Source organism: Engystomops pustulosus, unplaced genomic scaffold, assembly GCF_040894005.1.
Source record: "Engystomops pustulosus unplaced genomic scaffold, aEngPut4.maternal MAT_SCAFFOLD_192, whole genome shotgun sequence".
Taxonomy (NCBI): Eukaryota; Metazoa; Chordata; class Amphibia; order Anura; family Leptodactylidae; genus Engystomops; species Engystomops pustulosus.
In genome coordinates this window covers 63,543-74,598 of record NW_027285072.1, presented here as the reverse complement: position 1 = coordinate 74,598, position 11,056 = coordinate 63,543, and positions in this window count along the sequence as shown.

Genomic DNA, 11,056 nt, shown 5'->3' with positions numbered 1-11,056 from the left:
TTCAGCAACAGAGACAATCACGATCTTAGCTCTTTTAGCAAGAAATGCATTGAAAACAGTGTGCGTCTTATCATTGAGGTTGTCTTGTTAGGAAAATGAGTTAGGAGACAAAGTAACGGTGTTCCTACATGAAGTTAGTGAGTCTCTCCTAGATTAGAGTTGAATAGCGTCCTAGCTCATTCAGCAACAGAGACAATCACGATCTTAGCTCTTTTAGCAAGAAATGCATTGAAAACAGTGTGCGTCTTATCATTGAGGTTGTCTTGTTAGGAAAATGAGTTAGGAGACATAGTAACGGTGTTCCTTCATGAAGTTAGTGAGTCTCTCTTAGATTAGAGTTGAATAGCGTCCTAGCTCATTCAGCAACAGAGACAATCACAATCTTAGCTCTTTTACCAAGAAATGCATTGAAAACAGTGTGCGTCTTATCATTGAGGTTGTCTTGTTAGGAAAATGAGTTAGGAGACAAAGTAACGGTGTTCCTACATGAAGTTAGTGAGTCTCTCCTAGATTAGAGTTGAATAGCGTCCTAGCTCATTCAGCAACAGAGACAATCACGATCTTAGCTCTTTTAGCAAGAAATGCATTGAAAACAGTGTGCGTCTTATCATTGAGGTTGTCTTGTTAGGAAAATGAGTTAGGAGACAAAGTAACGGTGTTCCTACATGAAGTTAGTGAGTCTCTCTTAGATTAGAGTTGAATAGCGTCCTAGCTCATTCAGCAACAGAGACAATCACGATCTTAGCTCTTTTAGTAAGAAATGCATTGAAAACAGTGTGCGTCTTATCATTGAGGTTGTCTGGTTAGGAAAATGAGTTAGGAGACAAAGTAACGGTGTTCCTTCATGAAGTTAGTGAGTCTCTCTTAGATTAGAGTTGAATAGCGTCCTAGCTCATTCAGCAACAGAGACAATCACAATCTTAGCTCTTTTACCAAGAAATGCATTGAAAACAGTGTGCGTCTTATCATTGAGGTTGTCTTGTTAGGAAAATGAGTTAGGAGACAAAGTAACGGTGTTCCTACATGAAGTTAGTGAGTCTCTCCTAGATTAGAGTTGAATAGCGTCCTAGCTCATTCAGCAACAGAGACAATCACGATCTTAGCTCTTTTACCAAGAAATGCATTGAAAACAGTGTGCGTCTTATCATTGAGGTTGTCTTGTTAGGAAAATGAGTTAGGAGACAAAGTAACGGTGTTCCTACATGAAGTTAGTGAGTCTCTCTTAGATTAGAGTTGAATAGCGTCCTAGCTCATTCAGCAACAGAGACAATCACGATCTTAGCTCTTTTAGCAAGAAATACATTAAAAACAGTGTGCGTCTTATCATTGAGGTTATTTTGTTAGGAAAATGAGTTAGGAGACAAAGTAACGGTGTTCCTACATGAAGTTAGTGAGTCTCTCCTAGATTAGAGTTGAATAGCGTCCTAGCTCATTCAGCAACAGAGACAATCACAATCTTAGCTCTTTTAGCAAGAAATGCATTGAAAACAGTGTGCGTCTTATCATTGAGGTTGTTTTGTTAGGAAAATGAGTTAGGAGACAAAGTAACGGTGTTCCTACATGAAGTTAGTGAGTCTCTCCTAGATTAGAGTTGAATAGCGTCCTAGCTCATTCAGCAACAGAGACAATCACAATCTTAGCTCTTTTAGCAAGAAATGCATTGAAAACAGTGTGCGTCTTATCATTGAGGTTGTCTTGTTAGGAAAATGAGTTAGGAGACAAAGTAACGGTGTTCCTACATGCAGTTAGTGAGTCTCTCTTAGATTAGAGTTGAATAGCGTCCTAGCTCATTCAGCAACAGAGACAATCACGATCTTAGCTCTTTTAGCAAGAAATGCATTGAAAACAGTGTGCGTCTTATCATTGAGGTTGTCTTGTTAGGAAAATGAGTTAGGAGACAAAGTAACGGTGTTCCTACATGAAGTTAGTGAGTCTCTCCTAGATTAGAGTTGAATAGCGTCCTAGCTCATTCAGCAACAGAGACAATCACGATCTTAGCTCGTTTACCAAGAAATGCGTTGAAAACAGTGTGCGTCTTATCATTGAGGTTGTCTTGTTAGGAAAATGAGTTAGGAGACAAAGTAACGGTGTTCCTACATGAAGTTAGTGAGTCTCTCCTAGATTAGAGTTGAATAGCGTCCTAGCTCATTCAGCAACAGAGACAATCACGATCTTAGCTCTTTTAGTAAGAAATGCATTGAAAACAGTGTGCGTCTTATCATTGAGGTTGTCTGGTTAGGAAAATGAGTTAGGAGACAAAGTAACGGTGTTCCTTCATGAAGTAAGTGAGTCTCTCTTAGATTAGAGTTGAATAGCGTCCTAGCTCATTCAGCAACAGAGACAATCACGATCTTAGCTCTTTTACCAAGAAATGCGTTGAAAACAGTGTGCGTCTTATCATTGAGGTTGTCTGGTTAGGAAAATGAGTTAGGAGACAAAGTAACGGTGTTCCTACATGAAGTTAGTGAGTCTCTCTTAGATTAGAGTTGAATAGCGTCCTAGCTCATTCAGCAACAGAGACAATCACGATCTTAGCTCTTTTAGCAAGAATTGCATTGAAAACAGTGTGCATCTTATCATTGAGGTTGTCTTGTTAGGAAAATGAGTTAGGAGACAAAGTAACGGTGTTCCTACATGAAGTTAGTGAGTCTCTCCTAGATTAGAGTTGAATAGCGTCCTAGTTCATTCAGCAACAGAGACAATCACAATCTTAGCTCTTTTAGCAAGAAATGCATTGAAAACAGTGTGCGTCTTATCATTGAGGTTGTCTTGTTAGGAAAATGAGTTAGGAGACAAAGTAACGGTGTTCCTACATGAAGTTAGTGAGTCTCTCTTAGATTAGAGTTGAATAGCGTCCTAGCTCATTCAGCAACAGAGACAATCACGATCTTAGCTCTTTTAGTAAGAAATGCATTGAAAACAGTGTGCGTCTTATCATTGAGGTTGTCTGGTTAGGAAAATGAGTTAGGAGACAAAGTAACGGTGTTCCTTCATGAAGTTAGTGAGTCTCTCTTAGATTAGAGTTGAATAGCGTCCTAGCTCATTCAGCAACAGAGACAATCACAATCTTAGCTCTTTTACCAAGAAATGCATTGAAAACAGTGTGCGTCTTATCATTGAGGTTGTCTTGTTAGGAAAATGAGTTAGGAGACAAAGTAACGGTGTTCCTACATGAAGTTAGTGAGTCTCTCTTAGATTAGAGTTGAATAGCGTCCTAGCTCATTCAGCAACAGAGACAATCACGATCTTAGCTCTTTTAGCAAGAAATACATTGAAAACAGTGTGCGTCTTATCATTGAGGTTGTTTTGTTAGGAAAATGAGTTAGGAGACAAAGTAACGGTGTTCCTACATGAAGTTAGTGAGTCTCTCCTAGATTAGAGTTTAATAGCGTCCTAGCTCATTCAGCAACAGAGACAATCACAATCTTAGCTCTTTTAGCAAGAAATGCATTGAAAACAGTGTGCGTCTTATCATTGAGGTTGTTTTGTTAGGAAAGTGAGTTAGGAGACAAAGTAACGGTGTTCCTACATGAAGTTAGTGAGTCTCTCCTAGATTAGAGTTGAATAGCGTCCTAGCTCATTCAGCAACAGAGACAATCACAATCTTAGCTCTTTTAGCAAGAAATGCATTGAAAACAGTGTGCGTCTTATCATTGAGGTTGTCTTGTTAGGAAAATGAGTTAGGAGACAAAGTAACGGTGTTCCTACATGCAGTTAGTGAGTCTCTCTTAGATTAGAGTTGAATAGCGTCCTAGCTCATTCAGCAACAGAGACAATCACGATCTTAGCTCGTTTACCAAGAAATGCGTTGAAAACAGTGTGCGTCTTATCATTGAGGTTGTCTTGTTAGGAAAATGAGTTAGGAGACAAAGTAACGGTGTTCCTACATGAAGTTAGTGAGTCTCTCTTAGATTAGAGTTGAATAGCGTCCTAGCTCATTCAGCAACAGAGACAATCACGATCTTAGCTCTTTTAGCAAGAAATGCATTGAAAACAGTGTGCGTCTTATCATTGAGGTTGTTTTGTTAGGAAAATGAGTTAGGAGACAAAGTAACGGTGTTCCTACATGAAGTTAGTGAGTCTCTCCTAGATTAGAGTTGAATAGCGTCCTAGCTCATTCAGCAACAGAGACAATCTCAATCTTAGCTCTTTTAGCAAGAAATGCATTGAAAACAGTGTGCGTCTTATCATTGAGGTTGTTTTGTTAGGAAAATGAGTTAGGAGACAAAGTAACGGTGTTCCTACATGAAGTTAGTGAGTCTCTCCTAGATTAGAGTTGAATAGCGTCCTAGCTCATTCAGCAACAGAGACAATCACAATCTTAGCTCTTTTAGCAAGAAATGCATTGAAAACAGTGTGCGTCTTATCATTGAGGTTGTCTTGTTAGGAAAATGAGTTAGGAGACAAAGTAACGGTGTTCCTACATGAAGTTAGTGAGTCTCTCTTAGATTAGAGTTGAATAGCGTCCTAGCTCATTCAGCAACAGAGACAATCACGATCTTAGCTCTTTTAGCAAGAAATGCATTGAAAAAAGTGTGCGTCTTATCATTGAGGTTGTCTTGTTAGGAAAATGAGTTAGGAGACAAAGTAACGGTGTTCCTACATGAAGTTAGTGAGTCTCTCTTAGATTAGAGTTGAATAGCGTCCTAGCTCATTCAGCAACAGAGACAATCACGATCTTAGCTCTTTTAGTAAGAAATGCATTGAAAACAGTGTGCGTCTTATCATTGAGGTTGTCTGGTTAGGAAAATGAGTTAGGAGACAAAGTAACGGTGTTCCTTCATGAAGTTAGTGAGTCTCTCTTAGATTAGAGTTAAATAGCGTCCTAGCTCATTCAGCAACAGAGACAATCACGATCTTAGCTCTTTTACCAAGAAATGCGTTGAAAACAGTGTGCGTCTTATCATTGAGGTTGTCTTGTTAGGAAAATGAGTTAGGAGACAAAGTAACGGTGTTCCTACATGAAGTTAGTGAGTCTCTCTTAGATTAGAGTTGAATAGCGTCCTAGCTCATTCAGCAACAGAGACAATCACGATCTTAGCTCTTTTAGCAAGAAATGCATTGAAAACAGTGTGCGTCTTATCATTGAGGTTGTCTTGTTAGGAAAATGAGTTAGGAGACAAAGTAACGGTGTTCCTACATGAAGTTAGGGAGTCTCTCCTAGATTAGAGTTGAATAGCGTCCTTGCTCATTCAGCAACAGAGACAATCACGATCTTAGCTCTTTTAGCAAGAAATACATTGAAAACAGTGTGCGTCTTATCATTGAGGTTGTCTTGTTAGGAAAATGAGTTAGGAGACAAAGTAACGGTGTTCCTACATGAAGTTAGTGAGTCTCTCTTAGATTAGAGTTGAATAGCGTCCTAGCTCATTCAGCAACAGAGACAATCACGATCTTAGCTCTTTTAGCAAGAAATGCATTGAAAACAGTGTGCGTCTTATCATTGAGGTTGTCTTGTTAGGAAAATGAGTTAGGAGACAAAGTAACGGTGTTCCTACATGAAGTTAGTGAGTCTCTCCTAGATTAGAGTTGAATAGCGTCCTAGCTCATTCAGCAACAGAGACAATCACGATCTTAGCTCTTTTAGCAAGAAATGCATTGAAAACAGTGTGCGTCTTATCATTGAGGTTGTCTTGTTAGGAAAATGAGTTAGGAGACAAAGTAACGGTGTTCCTACATGAAGTTAGTGAGTCTCTCCTAGATTAGAGTTGAATAGCGTCCTAGCTCATTCAGCAACAGAGACAATCACGATCTTAGCTCTTTTAGCAAGAAATGCATTGAAAACAGTGTGCGTCTTATCATTGAGGTTGTCTTGTTAGGAAAATGAGTTAGGAGACAAAGTAACGGTGTTCCTACATGAAGTTAGTGAGTCTCTCTTAGATTAGAGTTGAATAGCGTCCTAGCTCATTCAGCAACAGAGACAATCACGATCTTAGCTCTTTTAGCAAGAAATGCATTGAAAACAGTGTGCGTCTTATCATTGAGGTTGTCTTGTTAGGAAAATGAGTTAGGAGACAAAGTAACGGTGTTCCTACATGAAGTTAGTGAGTCTCTCTTAGATTAGAGTTGAATAGCGTCCTAGCTCATTCAGCAACAGAGACAATCACGATCTTAGCCCTTTTAGCAAGAAATGCGTTGAAAACAGTGTGCGTCTTATCATTGAGGTTGTCTGGTTAGGAAAATGAATAAGGAGACAAAGTAATGGTGTTCCTACATGAAGTTAGTGAGTCTCTCCTAGATTAGAGTTGAATAGCGTCCTAGCTCATTCAGCAACAGAGACAATCACAATTTTAGCTCTTTTAGCAAGAAATGCATTGAAAACAGTGTGCGTCTTATCATTGAGGTTGTCTGGTTAGGAAAATGAGTTAGGAGACAAAGTAACGGTGTTCCTACATGAAGTAAGTGAGTCTCTCCTAGATTAGAGTTGAATAGCGTCCTAGCTCATTCAGCAACAGAGACAATCACGATCTTAGCTCTTTTAGCAAGAAATGCATTGAAAACAGTGTGCGTCTTATCATTGAGGTTGTCTGGTTAGGAAAATGAGTTAGGAGACAAAGTAACGGTGTTCCTTCATGAAGTTAGTGAGTCTCTCTTAGATTAGAGTTGAATAGAGTCCTAGCTCATTCAGCAACAGAGACAATCACGATCTTTGCTCTTTTACCAAGAAATGCGTTGAAAACAGTGTGCGTCTTATCATTGAGGTTGTCTGGTTAGGAAAATGAGTTAGGAGACAAAGTAACGGTGTTCCTACATGAAGTTAGTGAGTCTCTCTTAGATTAGAGTTGAATAGCGTCCTAGCTCATTCAGCAACAGAGACAATCACGATCTTAGCTCTTTTAGTAAGAAATGCATTGAAAACAGTGTGCGTCTTATCATTGAGGTTGTCTGGTTAGGAAAATGAGTTAGGAGACAAAGTAACGGTGTTCCTACATGAAGTTAGTGAGTCTCTCTTAGATTAGAGTTGGATAGCGTCCTAGCTCATTCAGCAACAGAGACAATCACGATCTTAGCTCTTTTAGCAAGAAATGCATTGAAAACAGTGTGCGTCTTATCATTGAGGTTGTCTTGTTAGGAAAATGAGTTAGGAGACAAAGTAACGGTGTTCCTACATGAAGTTAGTGAGTCTCTCTTAGATTAGAGTTGAATAGCGTCCTAGCTCATTCAGCAACAGAGACAATCACGATCTTAGCTCTTTTAGCAAGAAATGCATTGAAAACAGTGTGCGTCTTATCATTGAGGTTGTCTTGTTAGGAAAATGAGTTAGGAGACAAAGTAACGGTGTTCCTACATGAAGTTAGTGAGTCTCTCTTAGATTAGAGTTGAATAGCGTCCTAGCTCATTCAGCAACAGAGACAATCACGATCTTAGCTCTTTTAGTAAGAAATGCATTGAAAACAGTGTGCGTCTTATCATTGAGGTTGTCTTGTTAGGAAAATGAGTTAGGAGACAAAGTAACGGTGTTCCTTCATGAAGTTAGTGAGTCTCTCTTAGATTAGAGTTGAATAGCGTCCTAGCTCATTCAGCAACAGAGACAATCACGATCTTAGCTCTTTTACCAAGAAATGCGTTGAAAACAGTGTGCGTCTTATCATTGAGGTTGTCTGGTTAGGAAAATGAGTTCGGAGACAAAGTAACGGTGTTCCTACATGAAGTTAGTGAGTCTCTCTTAGATTAGAGTTGAATAGCGTCCTAGCTCATTCAGCAACAGAGACAATCACGATCTTAGCTCTTTTAGTAAGAAATGCATTGAAAACAGTGTGCGTCTTATCATTGAGATTGTCTGGTTAGGAAAATGAGTTAGGAGACAAAGTAACGGTGTTCCTTCATGAAGTTAGTGAGTCTCTCTTAGATTAGAGTTGAATAGCGTCCTAGCTCATTCAGCAACAGAGACAATCACGATCTTAGCTCTTTTACCAAGAAATGCGTTGAAAACAGTGTGCGTCTTATCATTGAGGTTGTCTGGTTAGGAAAATGAGTTCGGAGACAAAGTAACGGTGTTCCTACATGAAGTTAGTGAGTCTCTCCTAGATTAGAGTTGAATAGCGTCCTAGCTCATTCAGCAACAGAGACAATCACGATCTTAGCTCTTTTACCAAGAAATGCGTTGAAAACAGTGTGCGTCTTATCATTGAGGTTGTCTGGTTAGGAAAATGAGTTAGGAGACAAAGTAACGGTGTTCCTACATGAAGTTAGTGAGTCTCTCTTAGATTAGAGTTGAATAGCGTCCTAGCTCATTCAGCAACAGAGACAATCACGATCTTAGCTCTGTTAGTAAGAAATGCATTGAAAACAGTGTGCGTCTTATCATTGAGGTTGTCTTGTTAGGAAAATGAGTCAGGAGACAAAGTAACGGTGTTCCTACATGAAGTTAGTGAGTCTCTCCTAGATTAGAGTTGAATAGCGTCCTAGCTCATTCAGCAACAGAGACAATCACGATCTTAGCTCTTTTAGCAAGAAATGCATTGAAAACAGTGTGCGTCTTATCATTGAGGTTGTCTTGTTAGGAAAATGAGTTAGGAGACAAAGTAACGGTGTTCCTACATGAAGTTAGTGAGTCTCTCTTAGATTAGAGTTGAATAGCGTCCTAGCTCATTCAGCAACAGAGACAATCACGATCTTAGCTCTTTTACCAAGAAATGCGTTGAAAACAGTGTGCGTCTTATCATTGAGGTTGTCTGGTTAGGAAAATGAGTTAGGAGACAAAGTAACGGTGTTCCTACATGAAGTTAGTGAGTCTCTCTTAGATTAGAGTTGAATAGCGTCCTAGCTCATTCAGCAACAGAGACAATCACGATCTTAGCCCTTTTAGCAAGAAATGCGTTGAAAACAGTGTGCGTCTTATCATTGAGGTTGTCTGGTTAGGAAAATGAATAAGGAGACAAAGTAATGGTGTTCCTACATGAAGTTAGTGAGTCTCTCCTAGATTAGAGTTGAATAGCGTCCTAGCTCATTCAGCAACAGAGACAATCACAATTTTAGCTCTTTTAGCAAGAAATGCATTGAAAACAGTGTGCGTCTTATCATTGAGGTTGTCTGGTTAGGAAAATGAGTTAGGAGACAAAGTAACGGTGTTCCTTCATGAAGTTAGTGAGTCTCTCTTAGATTAGAGTTGAATAGCGTCCTAGCTCATTCAGCAACAGAGACAATCACGATCTTTGCTCTTTTACCAAGAAATGCGTTGAAAACAGTGTGCGTCTTATCATTGAGGTTGTCTGGTTAGGAAAATGAGTTAGGAGACAAAGTAACGGTGTTCCTACATGAAGTTAGTGAGTCTCTCTTAGATTAGAGTTGAATAGCGTCCTAGCTCATTCAGCAACAGAGACAATCACGATCTTAGCTCTTTTAGTAAGAAATGCATTGAAAACAGTGTGCGTCTTATCATTGAGGTTGTCTGGTTAGGAAAATGAGTTAGGAGACAAAGTAACGGTGTTCCTACATGAAGTTAGTGAGTCTCTCTTAGATTAGAGTTGGATAGCGTCCTAGCTCATTCAGCAACAGAGACAATCACGATCTTAGCTCTTTTAGCAAGAAATGCATTGAAAACAGTGTGCGTCTTATCATTGAGGTTGTCTTGTTAGGAAAATGAGTTAGGAGACAAAGTAACGGTGTTCCTACATGAAGTTAGTGAGTCTCTCTTAGATTAGAGTTGAATAGCGTCCTAGCTCATTCAGCAACAGAGACAATCACGATCTTAGCTCTTTTAGCAAGAAATGCATTGAAAACAGTGTGCGTCTTATCATTGAGGTTGTCTTGTTAGGAAAATGAGTTAGGAGACAAAGTAACGGTGTTCCTACATGAAGTTAGTGAGTCTCTCTTAGATTAGAGTTGAATAGCGTCCTAGCTCATTCAGCAACAGAGACAATCACGATCTTAGCTCTTTTAGCAAGAAATGCATTGAAAACAGTGTGCGTCTTATCATTGAGGTTGTCTTGTTAGGAAAATGAGTTAGGAGACAAAGTAACGGTGTTCCTACATGAAGTTAGTGAGTCTCTCTTAGATTAGAGTTGAATAGCGTCCTAGCTCATTCAGCAACAGAGACAATCACGATCTTAGCTCTTTTAGTAAGAAATGCATTGAAAACAGTGTGCGTCTTATCATTGAGGTTGTCTTGTTAGGAAAATGAGTTAGGAGACAAAGTAACGGTGTTCCTTCATGAAGTTAGTGAGTCTCTCTTAGATTAGAGTTGAATAGCGTCCTAGCTCATTCAGCAACAGAGACAATCACGATCTTAGCTCTTTTACCAAGAAATGCGTTGAAAACAGTGTGCGTCTTATCATTGAGGTTGTCTGGTTAGGAAAATGAGTTCGGAGACAAAGTAACGGTGTTCCTACATGAAGTTAGTGAGTCTCTCCTAGATTAGAGTTGAATAGCGTCCTAGCTCATTCAGCAACAGAGACAATCACGATCTTAGCTCTTTTACCAAGAAATGCGTTGAAAACAGTGTGCGTCTTATCATTGAGGTTGTCTGGTTAGGAAAATGAGTTAGGAGACAAAGTAACGGTGTTCCTACATGAAGTTAGTGAGTCTCTCTTAGATTAGAGTTGAATAGCGTCCTAGCTCATTCAGCAACAGAGACAATCACGATCTTAGCTCTTTTAGTAAGAAATGCATTGAAAACAGTGTGCGTCTTATCATTGAGGTTGTCTTGTTAGGAAAATGAGTCAGGAGACAAAGTAACGGTGTTCCTACATGAAGTTAGTGAGTCTCTCCTAGATTAGAGTTGAATAGCGTCCTAGCTCATTCAGCAACAGAGACAATCACGATCTTAGCTCTTTTAGCAAGAAATGCATTGAAAACAGTGTGCGTCTTATCATTGAGGTTGTCTTGTTAGGAAAATGAGTTAGGAGACAAAGTAACGGTGTTCCTACATGAAGTTAGTGAGTCTCTCTTAGATTAGAGTTGAATAGCGTCCTAGCTCATTCAGCAACAGAGACAATCACGATCTTAGCTCTTTTACCAAGAAATGCGTTGAAAACAGTGTGCGTCTTATCATTGAGGTTGTCTGGTTAGGAAAATGAGTTAGGAGACAAAGTAACGGTGTTCCTACATGAAGTTA